This window comes from Macrotis lagotis, chromosome 1, assembly GCF_037893015.1.
Source record: "Macrotis lagotis isolate mMagLag1 chromosome 1, bilby.v1.9.chrom.fasta, whole genome shotgun sequence".
NCBI classification, from domain to species: Eukaryota; Metazoa; Chordata; class Mammalia; order Peramelemorphia; family Peramelidae; genus Macrotis; species Macrotis lagotis.
The window spans coordinates 497,124,787-497,140,631 of NC_133658.1; the positions used below are offsets into that span (position 1 = coordinate 497,124,787).

The 15,845-nt window shown below is 36.3% G+C and overlaps 1 protein-coding gene across 1 annotated transcript in view; it reads right to left on the minus strand.

The window, feature by feature from the left end:
- The window catches only part of SLC37A1 (solute carrier family 37 member 1), a 113,398-nt gene extending 109,863 nt beyond the window's left edge, over nucleotides 1-3,535 (minus strand). Inside the window, exon 1 of the mRNA XM_074213914.1 lies at nucleotides 3,347-3,535. The gene's annotated coding sequence lies outside the window, so the exon portion shown is untranslated. The remainder of the gene's footprint in view (nucleotides 1-3,346) is intronic.
- Nucleotides 3,536-15,845: the final 12,310 nt, after the last annotated feature.

Here is a 15,845-nt window from a genome sequence, read left to right on the forward strand (position 1 = left end):
GACTCCACAACAAACATAAATTGGGGAATGACTGAGTAACCTATGCTTGATAAATGTGATAGATTAAGATTATGTTTCAAAAAATGATAGTTCAGAGAAACCAGAGTGTCATAAACAGATCCAGCATAGTATTGCAAAATTTTGAATTAGAAACTCTGATCAATTACTAACCATAATTCCATGTTACCCACTTCCAAATATAAAGTTTATAATTATATATGTATATAATTCATGTGTTTGTGTATATACATACATAGAAACATATACATATATGTATATCTCTGAGTGTTTTCTTTTGAAAATGGTGAATATGAAACTTTCTTTGATTATAAGAATGGGAATTTTGTTTTCTTTCACTCTCAAATTACAAAAGGGAAAGGCAAAACAGAAGTTTGCTGATTGAAAAAAATTTTAAAAGGCAATAATTGGTAATTTTGAAAAGAAGTTTCAATTAAATGATGAGGTAGGAAGTCAGACTACAGAGAGTTAAGAAATCAGACTACAGAGAGTAACAGAAAAGAAAGTGGAAACAGTCTTCTCAAAGAGTTAATCCTCAAAAAGGAGAGATATGGGATGTTAGGTAGAAGAGATGGGTTCATGAAGGATTTTTTGGTTTTATTTTTTGATTGGAGGGAGATCATGGTTAAACTAAGGAAGCATCCAAAAGGCAGGAAAAGATTGAAGAATAGTGAGAGAGTGGGATCATAGATGGGAAATATAATGGAGAAAATGGGATGGAATGAAATCACTTGTGAAAGAGAAGGGCTACCTTTTCATTTGAGAGAGAGGTGAAGGAGGATAAAGTGGGGGAAGTATCTGAAAGACAGGAGAAGTGAAGAAAGAAGGGAAGACTTTTTTTGTGTGAAAAATGAAGGATTCTCAACTAAGAAGGAGGGAGGAATCATGGGTAGTCTGAAAAAGGATAAAAAACCTGGAAAAGTTAAATGTGGTAGCATCTATATAGACACTTGATAAAGGCTTATTCACTTGATTTCCTGATTTCCTTTCACAGTTGGTAGTGCCTTTCCTGTGACCCACAAATGATATTGTATTTATTTTGCATGTATTTATGAGTCCCCCAATAGAACTTCAACAGGAAAGTGTTTTCTTCCTATCTTTGTGTATATACTTCTAAGCACATTGACTGGCATGTAGTGGTGCTTTAAAAATGCTTGTTAGTTGATAGAGCAAATGCCTCCCTGGCCACTTCTACCTATTGACATTTTTTTTTTATATAAGGTTCAGCTTAGATGCTTCTTTTTTTCCGTTTTGCCCGAAGTATAAGTCACTTCTTGTTTGCTTAGCACAATGTCTTGCGTGTGGAAAAGGCACTTAATATTTGCTGAATTTTAAAATACTATTAACTGTACAAGACATCAACAATATCTCTCACTTAAAAGAGTACCATCAAGGCAGCTAGGTGCATAGAGCAGCCATCCTGGAGTCAGGAGGAGCTGAGTTCAAATCTAACCTCAGACACTAAATAATTGCCTAGCTGTGCGATCCTGGACAAGTCATTTAACCTCATTGCCTTATAAAAACAAAAACAAAAAAAAGGGGACACTATCAAAATCTTACACAGTCTTTAAAGCAATAAGAAATAACCAATATAAGAACAGTCAAATGATGTCTAAAAAATATTGAGGTTAATGGTCAATAGATAAAATGCCTCATCTTCCTTTCCAGTCTTATTTTACACTGCTCTCCTTTATATATTCTATGTTCTAGTCCAGTATGTTCAATATTTTTGCATAAAAGATTCTTCATCCCCTAGAATTCACTCCCTCCCCCATATTAGAAATTCAAATTTCTTTCAAAGTATAACTTAGATAAAACCTCTTACATGAAGACTGATCTTTTTTTTTGACAAGGCAATGGGATTAAGTGACTTGCCAAAGGTCACACATCCAAGCAAATATTAAGTGTCTGAGGCTGGATTTGAACTCAGGTCCTCCTGAGGACTGTGGCACTGTGCCACCTAGTTGCCCCCCCCATGAAGCCTGTTCTTCCAGTTAGTACTCTCATCCTTGAAATGACTTTAAATAATAATTATATATATATATATTTTGCTCATTTGTGCACATGTATTATTCTCAGTAGAACCAAGCTCCTTGAGGTCAGGGATTGTTTTATTTTTGCCTGTGTATGGCCTGTAGGTTTGAATTTAAGTTTCAAACTCTGAAAATCTGAAAAATGTTTTTCTTCAATTCAAACACACTTATTTAGAATTAGAAACCTGGAAGAGATTAACAATCCAGCAATCACTCCAATTTTTACTTTTCATTTTGCTTTTAGGATAAAATCCTAACACTTCTGATATGTCATCAGTTACTTCTCAGGGCTTCTTGCACAATAGCTTTCTATTTTTATACCTGTAAGGTGTACATTATTTAAATTACTGATTAGATCTCCTTAAACCATTCCTTCAAAACCTATAAATGCCTTACTTCAAGAACATTTCATACTTGAAGTGAATTACCAAGGGTGAAGAGAAGGAAAGGATTTAGCTGGAATAGAATGACCTCTAATGCCTGATACAATCTGCTAAATTCCAGAAACTTTTGAACTCTTGATCCCACAAACTCTTAAAGAACTACCTTTCAGATCTGGCAGACATTCATTACCTTTCAAATAATTCAGTTACAGAAATAGAAATAAAAACACAGACGATACGTAGAGATAAAGGGAAAACGAATGCAATATGCAAGATGGCCCGAAGTATCTCCCTTTAAGGTGAACCACAGAATTCCTTTTTTTCCTGCCCAAACCCATCCAAACCCACCCTAGTCCCTAGCAGAGCTGCCGCTCTCAGATTCGCTTCTCTTTTTCTAAACTCCACCTCCTCTAACCTTCTCCTCCGGTTTCGGGGTCTCTGAGGACAAGAAAGAGAGGAAGGAGAGGTGAGAGAAGAGGAATCGGAGAAACCCAGCTCCAGGGAATCCTCTCTCTCTCTCTCTCTCTCTCTCTCTCTCTCTCTCTCTCTTTCTCCCTCTTCAGCAATTACATCCCTCCGTGCCCGCTAGTGAGTAGAATAAAGCCTCCTTCCTCCCCAAAGCACCCCGGCAATTCTCTTTTCGTTTTTCTTCCCCCCCTCCCCCGCCTCCATTCATATAACTGGTAGCAGGTGCATTGAAGATCTCTTCCATCCAAAGCGACAAAACAGACCAGGCTGCTTCTCTTGCTTACCCCACCTCACTCTTAGCAAAGAGCAACCTCCCATCCCTCCGACCCCTCCCCATCTTGCCTTTGGAAGGGGTCTCCACACCGACCCCTTCCAAAGGCAAGGTCATAATAGCGTACCGAGCAGAAAGCTTGCAACAGTTCGCCGGCCCCTGTCCAACCTTACCTATGGGCGACCAATTGCTTCTCTCCCAGCAGCCAAACAGTTTTCGCGTACACCGGCATTTCCTGCTGTCCGGATACTTCCTGGAGTGACTGAGGTGGCAAGCAGGAGCGGCTCCGGCCAGGGTCTGCCTCCTCTCCCCCCTTTCACTTTCATTCTATTTCTGCAGGTCTCGGAGACGTCAACGCCTCCCGGAGCCTGCTCAGCCTGCCTTGACTCTTCCTCCTCCTCCCTCCTCACATCACCCCCCCCCCCCCACTCGCTAGACTGGCTTTCAAACCAATAGAACCATTGGCTGTAAAATACAAACAAAGAAGCTCGACTAGTTCTTCCCATTCTCACACAAATTTGTCTTGTTTCCTCCAACATTACAAAAAAAGATCACTCCATTATCATTTTCCCTAGAATTAGAAGACTAGCAACAGAACAGTATAGACATTAAATCCTTAACAATTCTAAAAAAAAAAAGAATCGCAAGCTGTTATTTATACGAAAGATTACTTCGAACCATCATCAGAAAAAATGCAAATCAAAGCAACTCAAGTTTCTCGGAATGAATATCCAGTAAGCTGACAAAAATTACTATATATATAGGAGTAGTCATTATCAGGTCATAGACTGACTGGGACACATACATTATTGAATTGTGAATTAGAAAGTAACTAAAATAATCATATATTTTGACCAGGAGATATCCTGCAAATAATATGCCCCCAAGGGTCAATGACAAAAGAAATTTCATTCATTCGTTCCTTTGTTTAAGGCTGAAACTCCTTATCCTGAGAGCTACCCACACAGATCAGCTAGGGAGTTTCGATCTGTTAACTCTTCCTAAGACAACCTGGTGGCTCCCAGCTCCCAGAGGTTTAACCTTGGGGATGTCAATTTTTTTTTTGTGGACCCTCAAATCAACATAGAATAGTGCAACTCAGAATTCCCAAGTTCAAAGATGTCCACTTAGTCTCAGCCTTTCCCTGGAAGGATTATAGGTGTATACTATCACACCAGACTACAGCAAAATATTTATGGCACCACTTCTTTTCTTAAAGAATTGGAAACAAAGTAGCTGTCCATCCATTGGAGAATGGCTAAATAAGTTGTTATGTAATCAGCTATTAGCCTTAAAATACTAAGAATATAATAAATATAAAGAAACATAGGAAGATATGAATGGATACTATATAAACAATGATTATATGGAAAGAATTCTGGAATGGAAAGAATATGGAATTTTACTTTTTTTTTTTTACAGAGGTGAAAACCAATGGAATACAGCTCTCTAGGTAATGTATTTGGTTACTATTTTGTATAGTTTCCCCCCCCTTCTCCTTTTGAATTCTTTATTATAAGGGATGGCTCTTTAGGAGGGGAATGGGAGGAATATTTTGAAAAACAGGTGATATGAGAACAAAAGATAATCAATTAAACTCTAGAAAAATGTAAATTCTCCACTCCCATGAATGTTTTAGAGAGAAGATAAAACAAATTTCACAGAGAACTACTTTTTGTTCTCTTTCAGTTAAACAGCATCTGTTTCAGTTCCATGGAGTGCTATGATTGGATTGGATTGCTCTGCCAGATGGCTCCAACCCTTTACCCCTAAGTAGTGAACATTGATTGATAGTTTCTGAGCTCATTATTATTTGCAAAATGTAATACTTAAAATAGCTTGGTAAGCTTGTGAATTCTCATATTACAGACAAGTTAATTGGGAATCAATAAGTTTATGACCTGACCACAAACATGCAACAAAAAAAAGTGTACAGGTGAAACATGAACCCAAAGATTCTTCAGTCCCCTGCTCTTTCCTGAGAAAGAACTGTCCCATCTTTCCTCTACTTCCTGTGCAACTTTCTATACAAAGTATGATGTCTTTAAATAAACTTAGAAGTGCTTTCACATGATTCATTTGGTATTTCTAAAGTTTTTTGAATGACAAAGAGCAGGTATCATTGTCAACCAACAGCTTCCTAAAAGAGTTAAGATAAATTTTACTTAACAAATTGAAAGATCTTGCTACATTTATTGTTTGTTGATTACAATAAAAAAAATGCACTAGAAGACTGGTTCCTGGCTTTTTTCAAGTTTTAGATAAAGTCATACCTTCTGCAAGAAGTCTTTCCAGACTCACCCTTTACGTTTTTTCCTTTATTATCTGCAATTTGTCCTGTATGTATTGAATTTGTAATGTAACTGTTTGTATGATGTATTCCTCATTAGACTTGAGAGCCTGGACTGGTTTTGTTGTTTTGTTTTGCCTTCCTTTGTAACCTTGGTGATAAGCACAACACCTATCACATGGTAGTTGCTTATATAAATGATTATAAATAATATGTTTATAATGTTTATAAATGTTTGTTGACTTCTTAACAATAATATAGAGTGCTTTAAGATAACTAAAGAATTTGTCTTTATATGCATTATTTCTTTTCATCCTCAAAATGACCTTGCAAGGTCAATCTCAGAGTTATCATTAATCTTATTTTATAGATGACTGAACTGATGTATTTAAGCTACCATATTTTTTTTGCAGTGGAGGTGAGATTCAAAATCCAGACTTTTTTGATGCTAAATTCAGTATTCTTTTCACTTGATTATGTATGCCTTTCATCTCAGGAAATGTTGTTAATAAATTGAATTTTAAATCAAATTATATTTTTGTAAGTAAAATAGTTATGTTGAGAGTTTTTGTAAAAAAATGATTTTTTTTCCTTTTAAAAAAGCAACATGACATGATGGAATGGGCACTGAATTGGGGATTCAGAATGCAAACTAAAATCTCAGCTTTACTGCTCCCTAATTGTTTGATCCTGAACAAGTCGTTTAATCTCTCTGGAACTCAGGTTCTTTTTCTACAGATAATCACTACACCATTCTCTCATTTATAAACTATCCATCTACCTACCCAACCTACCCTTACCTTCATGACTGTCCATCCTAACCTACTCCTCCTCACCTGGACCAGGACCCTTGACACTGGGTGTCTACACTAGGGTTTTCCAGAATGCTAATTCCTAGTCATTGGGGAAATTAATCAATTGATCTTGGGAGCTGTCATTCTTGAGATTAATCCAATTGATTCATTACTATGTATGCTAAAGTAGCCTTCTATTTCTGAAAACTGGCTCTTGGGCACTCTTTTTCTTTTTTTTTAAGCAAAGTAAGTGGGTTAAGTGACTTGCCCAGTATAGGTATTTATTCTTTTTTTTAGGGAGGGTTTTGCAAGGCAAATGGGGTTAAGTGGCTTGCCCAAGGCCACACAACTAGGTAATTATTAAGTGTCTGAGGTCTGATTTGAACTCAGGTACTCCTGACTCCAGGGCCGGTGCTCTTTCCACTGCACCACCTAGTCACTCCATTAGTCAGGTATTTATTAAGTGGCTGAGGCTGCATTTGAACTCAGGTACTCCTGACACCAGGGCTGGTTTTCTAACCACTGTACCATCTAGCTGCTCTAGCCATACTTTCTAACCATCCATTCACCTAGGCCTTCTTACCATCTGCCTCCAGTCCCAAACATCTATTTTCAGCTTTCCATCTCCTAAGAACAAAGCTTCCTTCCCTGAAAATCACAGCCTTATGTGTGTTGTCTTCCCTTTTCAGAAGGCAGAATCTTTGGAGGAAGGGACTTTGATTCTTCCTCTCTCCCCCATCCCCTCTTTCTCATTTTCAGTGATTTAACAGGGCAACTAGGTGGCACAGTGGATAGAGCACTGACCTTGTATTCAGTAAGGAGTTTGAATCCAGCCTCAGACATTTGCCACTTACTAGCTATGTGACCCTGCATGCAGAGCCATCACCAATTGGCCTGATTCATATCTGGCCACTGAACCCAGATGGCTCTGGAAGAGAAAGTGAGGCTGGTGATTTAGCACAGGATCTCCTTCACTCAAATTCACTTCATGTGCTTGTCATGACACCATTTCTCTGATGTCATGTTATCCTTTGAAAATGAAGGACAAACATTATTATTCATGCTTAACACAGCTAAGTACTTAATGCATTTTCCATTCATTCATATATCCATCTATTTTCTAAATTTTCATTTATTTTATTTTGAGTTTAAGAAATAAAGCAAGCATTTCCATACTATATAGATGGAAAAACGATTACACATGAAATAGCAAATCTGTCATGTACAACTTTCTATTCCTTTAAAATATATAATAGTTATCATGCAGCTTTCTTTTTACTCTTTTTTCTCCCCAGCTTTATAGATGGTAGCCATTAGACATAAATATGGATATTTGTGTATGTATTATTCCACATTATATAGAATCTTTTTATTCCTACCTCTCTTTATCACTTCTTTCTCTGGTTGCAAATAGCATCTTCCTTTAATGTCTACAATATTTTTCATCCATTTAAATTTTTTTATTTAAGGCAATGGGGTTAAGTGATTTACTCAAGGTCACACAGCTAGGCAATTATTATTAGGTCAAATATAATTAGGCAAATATAATTAGGTCAAATTTGAACACAGGTCCTCCTGACTCCGGGGCTGGTGCTCTGTCCACTGTGCCATCTAGCTGCCTATTCATTCATTTTTAAAGCCTCAAAATTCTCTAAATCCTATACAATGTTTAAAATCTAAAAAGTATGGTAGGGGATAAATTTGGCCTAGTAGGGTCATTACATGAAATCTGTTTCTGGAGCTCTCCTAAAAACTATCAGGAACTTTAAGAACATTGTCTGGACCTTTCCCTACAACTATAAAGACAGCATTATTTTGTAGGTCTAATTATATTACCTTTACATATAAAGATATCATTAATTTATAGGTTCAATTATATTAAGATATATCTGTACTACATCATCAGTGGAAGAAACAGAACAAAGCATAGTTCAGTTGATTAAAATTTCAGAGGATATTTTTATATTTATTTTGTTACACAGATGTAAGCTCATATTAGGATCAAGCCTTAAGTCTCGGATGAAGTTTTTTCTTGCCTTGCACACTCAAGATCGAGTCAATGTGACATAATTGCTAAATTATAAGTCATAGCTACAATATATCCTTAGGAACCCTTACTAGTGGTAAGAGTTATTAAAAGACTTTGACCCCTTGAATCAATTTAAAGACCATAGCAACCAAGTATTGTCCTCTATAGCCATCCCTCATCTTCTTATTTATGATTATAAGGAGGACAGTTGTACAGTTCAGTAGAAAGAACACTGGATTAGGAATCAAAGTACTTGGGATTTTTGCCTCTGCAACATCAAGTCACTTGACTCTTCTGTCTCTCACTATCCAGGAATTGGAATCAGGAAGTCCTGAGTTCAAATTTGGTCTCAAACACTTACTAACTGTATGAACTTGGGCAAGTCACTTAACCCTGTTTGTCTCAATTTTTTTTTATCTATAAAAGAGCTAAAGAAGGAAATGGCAAACCACCATATCTTTCCCAAGAAAACCCCAAATAAGGTCATAAAGAATTGGACATGACTGAAAGTACTGAAGAACCACAACAACAATAATTCCATAATGGAAACAAAAGATGCATAAACTGCAAACAATTTATGCAGTTGCTGTATATGTGTCCTAGTTTGTAGTTATACATATGAGACCCTAGTGTTCCCAGTATGGTGAGGTGGGTTACAAGATGTCCTGAAAGAACTTTCAGACTATCTTTAAGTTCAAGTGAAGATATTTATTTGGGAGATCATGCTCCCCAAGAACAGACTAGTCTCTCAAAGGGAGACAGCAACTCAGCTGAGAAGAAAGAAGGTCAACTTTTAAAGGGTAGAGATGATATATAATTAGGGATTTGTAGATGGAGGGCTGAGATACAGTAGCTTGGGATAGGGTGGGGATTTATTGTTTTACTGATAGGGCTTGTCTTATGCCCAGGGGTAGGGATTTACCCAGTTCTTTAGAGGAGGTAGGGTACTTCACTGAAGTTTATTGACCTCTCACTAGCATAGAATTTGATCCTAATCCAACAGAGCAGAATAGTAAAAAATATATATATATAAAATATTAAAAGTGTCCCCCTTTCTTTCCACAGTCCCCCTAAGGGTGCATTTCCCCTAAAAGACAAGGAAGGCATTCCTATCATTGAAGCTTATTAGATTCAAGTGTATAAGTCTCAAGCCTGGTCTCTGTTGACATAGCTAGCTTCTTGATGGTTTTTTATCAAAATAACTATGGTAGTGTTGCCCAACAAACTTTTCAGGGGGTGCATAAAGAATTTAATATTTATTTATGACTTCAATGTAACCCATATAACCAATGTATATAATGGTAAAATGTAATAATGTAATAAAGTTAAATGCATTTACTTTTTTAAGCAAAAAATAAGAATAGGTTAGGGGTGGCTAGGTGGCGTAGTGGATAAAGCACCAGCCCTGGAGTCAGGAGTACCTGGGTTCAAATCTGGTCTCAGACACTTAATAATTACCTAGCTGTGTGGCCTTGGGCAAGTCACTTAACCCCATTTGCCTTGCAAAAACCTAAAAAAAAATAAGAACATGTCATTTTTAATGTGAACATCCTTTTTTTTTGATACCAATGTATATATATCTGAACTGATAAGGGTTTTAGCAATTTGAAAAATATTTTTAGGAAGCTCATCTGAAATTTTTGTTCTATTTTTACTTTTTTTATACTTCATATGCAAAAAGTTGTGAATATTTGTATTTCCCAAAAGAGACATCATGAACAGGGCATGTCGGTGAAATATAAGATTTTTTTTTAGGTAGATATAATTTCGTAAAAGTTCAATAAAAATATAATAAATGAATAATTTTTTCTTTAAATTGCATATTTGATTGCAATTTTATACATTCCATTTGCAAGTTGGCAGGCAGCATGTTGTTAGCAGGGATAGCTAAGTAGCAAAGATTCTGAAATACAATTGGTGTTTTCTAAAATCTTGAAATCTATTCTCAAGTTCTGTCACAAAAACAACAATTAATACTGCATCCTTTCATGCTCCATTCCTTCATTTTATAGTTACAAGAGAGGGGTTATATGAATGGGCTTTGAGAACCACATACCTAAACCTTAGGTTGAACATTCTTGTTCCAGTGGTCATTGTTTTGATATTAAATCACTGTAGCCTCTAAAACATTAAAGTCTTATAAATTACACAAAAGAGTTGCTTTGATTTGCAAATGTCAACAATGGGTGGCTACAAATGACAGTTAACTAAGTCATTTCCCAAGTAAAATATCTTCAAGTGATGCCAAAGACTCAGACCAGATTTTCCCTGTTTGTCTTAATTTTAAGCAGCCAGTTGGGGCTGTGTGTAAATCTGTTAGAAATGAAGTCTAGAAAACTTGAGTTCACATTGACTTATATGATTCTGAGCAAGTACCTTAATTGCTTTAAACTTCAGTTTCAGGGGTGGCTAGGTGATGCGGTGGATAGAGCACTGGTCCTGGAATCAGGAGTACCTGAGTTCAAATTCAGCCTCAGACATTTAATTGCCTAGCTGTGTGACCTTGGGCAAGCCACTTAACCCCATTGCCTTGCAAAAACAAAAACAAATAAACTTCAGTTTCCCACTCTTTAAAATGGTGATAATAATAGCACCTACTTCACTGTTTTCATGAGAAACAAATGAAATAGCATTTATAAAGCATTTAGCACAGAGTTGACATTAAATAAATGTCTTTTCCCCTTTTCCTATTCTCTTTAGTTTTTTTTTTTAAATTATACTACTATCTCCTAATTGATTTGCCTAATTGATCTACCATTCCTCAGTTTTCTTTGCTGGATCTTCAGGTAGGTCATATTTTATCAGCTTCTATGCATTCATCATCATTTTTATGCTGCTGTTTCATAAATCTACTTACCTCTCCTGACTTTCAATTAGGGATCTCAACTGTCTACTGGATCTCCTTATAAACATCTTAAGCTCAACTGTCCACAAGTGAAGTAATTATCATTTTCCCTCTCTCCCCCAAACTCCCTCCTTCCAAACTTCCCTATTATTGTCAAGATACACTATCATTCTCTTAAGAGTAGATGTCTGTGGACATCTCACCCTCTCTTATCTTATCTTCCCCCCCCACCTTCTATTCAATGTGTTGCAGAGACCTGTCATATCCTCTCTAACATTACCATTGCCTGGCAGAGAGAGAGAGAGAGAGAGAGAGAGAGAGAGAGAGAGAGAGAGAGAGAGAGAGAATTTATCCATACACCAAGTATAAAGGAAATCATTAAATCCCCATTGGAAGCCTCTTGCACTTTTAGATAGCTTAATTGCTTGTCAAAGACTATCATCCTTAAACAATACTATATGGTCTAAATGAGAAAGGATTGTTATCTCTTCCTGATGAGGGCTTTTCTGACTTTTCTAATCATTTGTCTGTCTGACTTTGTAATTAACATAAGGGAGATAACATTCCGTTTTTACTGACAATAAAGACCCCCCCCCCAAGAATTCTGGGGTGGATCCATGACAGCATGAAGCTAGCATTCTCTCAGAGCTTTTCCCTACCAAAGGTAAATGAAGCCCTTACTCTGACATTCAAACTATAGATCACACCAAGAAAAAGAGAAGATTTAGAGAAGATTTCAATTGTAGTCCTCATGGAGGATCTTCAGTGAAGGTCTGTCTCTTTGTGGGGAAAGGGGAAGTAAAGTCCAGGAGGCAGGAAGAGTAGAAAGGCCAGCAGGAGGCTTTTAGTCACACTGTGATCTAGGTCCCAACAGCTTAACAACAGCAGAGGTCCTGGCAGCAAGATAGCAAGGCAGCAGGGAAGACCCCAATCCCGAAGTCTGAATCCCCCCCCACCCAGGGTAAAAGACACTCCCAGTACCCCAGGAGCAGAGCTAAAACAACAAAGATGAGCAAAAAAAAAGCTAAAAGAGTGCTCACTGTAGAAAAATACTTCACAGATAAAGATGACACAATGCCATGTCTGAAGAAGAAAGCAGTGAAAAATCACTCACAGGAGAAGTATCAAAACATCTATAAATTGGACTTAAATGCAAAAGCTCATTGAAGAGCTTAAAAAAATTTAAAAACCAAAAAAAGAGAGGAAGAAGAAAAGTAAAAAAAGAAAAGAAAGTCATTCAGGAAAATTATGAAAAAGTGACCAAAGAAAATAACTCCATTAAAAATAAAAATAACCAATTGGAATAGGAAACACAGAAGCTAATTGAAGAAAATAAAACCCTAAAAATTAGAATTGAGCAAACTGAAACCAACGAATCTACAAGACTACAAGATTCCATCAAACAAAATAAAAAGGTTAAAAAAATTGAGGAAAATGTAAAGTACCTTTTAGGGAAAATGAATGACCTGGAAAATAGATCTAGAAGAAACAATCTAAGAATCATCAAACTACTAGAAATCCTGGATCAAGAAAAGAACCTGTGAAACATCATGCAGGAAATTATACAGGAAAACTGGCCAAATCTACTAGAATAAGATAACAATATAACTATTGAAAGAATTCACAGAACCCCTCCAGAAAGAGATCCCAGGATTAAAAACTCTAAGGGTTATAATAGCCAAATTCCAGAATTCTCAAATAGGAGAGAATATTACAAGCAACAAAAAAGAAAACAATTCAAATATAAAGGAAACACAATCAGACTCACACAGGACCTATCAGCCTCAACAGTGAAGGATTGGAAGACCTGGAATAGCATATTTCAGGAAAGCAAAGGACCTGCAATTACAACCCACAATGTACTACCCTGTGAAATTCAGCATATAAAATCAGGGTATGTTCTTTGTATGTTCTTTGAAATAGAGGACTTCCAAAATTTCTTGACACAAAGACCAGAACTGAACAGAGAATTCAATTGCCAAATATACATTCAAGAGTTGCATTAAAAAAAAAGTAAATGAAAAGGGGAAGGAAAAAACAAAACAAAACAAATGCTGGTCAAGACCATTAAATTGTATACAATGCTAAAAGAGAAGATATAACACTTCAACTTTAGGATAATTAAAGAGTAGAATACAATTGAAGAAGAACCTAAAGGATATAGATATAAATGCTTCTTATCTCTCAATTGAAGAGACACCACTGTGTTTGAGACAAAAAGCTCTGAAGCAAGGCAGGGGTGTTAACTTTAAACTTAAGTGTCTCACTATACTTTGAATCACTTTAATCATGGGGTGCTTAGAACTTTGTCTAATGAGGGCATCATAAATTGCCAGGACCTGAGTCAGTGTCTCTGTAACCTACAATCATTTGTAAAGTTCTCAAGTGAGACCTTCAGAGCCTTACATCACTAGGAGATGTTTAAGATTCTTGCAGTGTGAACCTGGGGAAAGGGACACAAATAGTTCAAGGAATGATACGGCTTTGGGCTTTGGATGATATGGCTTTGGATGATATGGCTCTTGACAAGGACTGTGTGTACTTGAAAGATTCTTGAGGGGGTGGTTAGGTGGCCCAGTGGATAGAGCACCAGCCCTTCAGTCAGAAGTACCTGAGTTTCAAATCAGACCTCAGACACTTAATAATCACCTAGCTGTGTGGCCTTGGGCAAGTCACTTAACCCCACCCAACCAAAAAAAAAAGCAAAGAAAGATACTTAAAAGAGGGTAAGGTAAAAAAATGATTATAATTATAATTTGATGCAATTTGAGTCAATACTGCTTATCAAGAAATCCAGTAAACAATCTGTTATGATATTTTTTTTTTGCAAGGCATTGGGGTTAAGTGGCTTGCCCAAGGCCACACAGCTAGGTAATTATTAAGTGTCTGAGGCCCTATTTGAACTCAGGTACTCCTGACTCCAGGGTCAGTGCTCTATGCACTGTACCACCTAGCCTGCCCCTGTGATGATATCTTGATAACAATTGGAGCTTATCAAGCAATCAAATAATCAAACTGTGATTGATGATACCTGATTAATAATATTGGAGCAATAAATAACAGCAAGGGAAGAGGCACAAAAATTTATGATTTTAGAGGGAAATAAGGGAGAATGTGAATGCTGAGTAAATTCTATTCAATAGATTTAGCCCAGTGAAGGAATAAGATACTTTCTCACCTGGGTTTAAAAATCTAACAATCTCCAGGGAAGGGGGAGACTGGGAAAGGGAAAGATAAGGGAAGAAGGGACTGATAATAGGGAAGGGAAGGTATAAGTGAAAAGAGACTGAAAGTTAAATTTTTAAAAGAAAGTCAAAGGGGAAAGGTAGGAAAATTTTGGTGAGGAGGAATAAGAGAAAAGGAAAGAGAAAAATATAAATGGAGAAAGCATGGAGGGAAATACAGGGTTAGTAATCTTAACTGTAAATATTAATGGGATAAACTATCCCATAAAATGGAAATGGCTAGCAGAATGGATTAAAAACCAGAATCCTACAATATGTTGTTTACAAGAAACACATTTGAAGCGGAGACATACACATGGGTAAAGGTAAAAGGTTGGAGCAAAATACATTATGCTTCAGTTGAAATAAAAAAAAATCTGGGGGTGGCTAGGTGGTGCAGTGGATAAAGCACTGGCCCTGGAGTCAGGACTATCTGGGTTCAAATCTGGTCTCAGACACTTAAGAATTACCCAGCTGTGTAGCCTTGGGCAAGCCGCTTAACCCCATTTGCCTTGCAAAAACCTAAAAAAAAAAATCTGGAGTAATGATCCTAATCTCAGATAAAGTAAAAAGCAAAAATCAATCTCATTAAAAGGGATAAGGAAGGAAATTACATTTTCTTAAAAGGCACCATTGTTAATGAAGTTGTATCATTACTAAACATGTATGCATCTGGTGGCATAGCACCCAAATTCCTAGAGGAAAAGCTGAGTGAATTACAATGAGACAAAGAAAGCAAAACTTTAATAATGGGAAACCTTAATCTCCTTCTCTCAGAACTAGATAAATCTAAAAACAAAATTATCAAGAAGGAATTTAAGAAGGTGAATGAAATCTTAGAAAACTTAGATGTGAAAGACTTCTGGAGAAAACTTTATGGAGATAGAAAAGAATATACCTTTTTCTTGGCAGTACATGGCTCCTACACCATGTCCTAGGGCACAAAAATCTTATAATCAAATGCAGAAAGGCAGAAATAATAAACACACACTTCTCAGACCATTATGCAATAAAAATTACATGTAATAAAGGGACAGGGAAAGATCAAACCAAGAACTAATTGGAAATTAAATAACTTTATCTTAAAATGAGTAGATCAAATAGCAAATAATAGAAATAATCAATAATTATATCCAAGAAAATGATAATAATGAGACATAATACCAAGATTAGGAGAAAAATTGTAAAATTCAAAATAAAAAAATTTTTCTTTTATAAACAAACAAAAAAGAAACCATCAGGAGACTCCCAAAGAAAAAGTCTCCAGGTCCAGATGGATTTACAGTGAATTCTACCAAACATTTAAGGAACAATTAAATTCTATTCTACATAAACTATTTTAAAAAATAGGAGAGGAAGGAGTTCTACCAAATTCCTTTTATGACACCAACATGGTGCTGATACCTAAACAGGATGAACCAAAACAGACTAAGAAAATTATAGATCAATCTCCTTAATGAATATTGATGCAAAAATATTAAATAAAACTT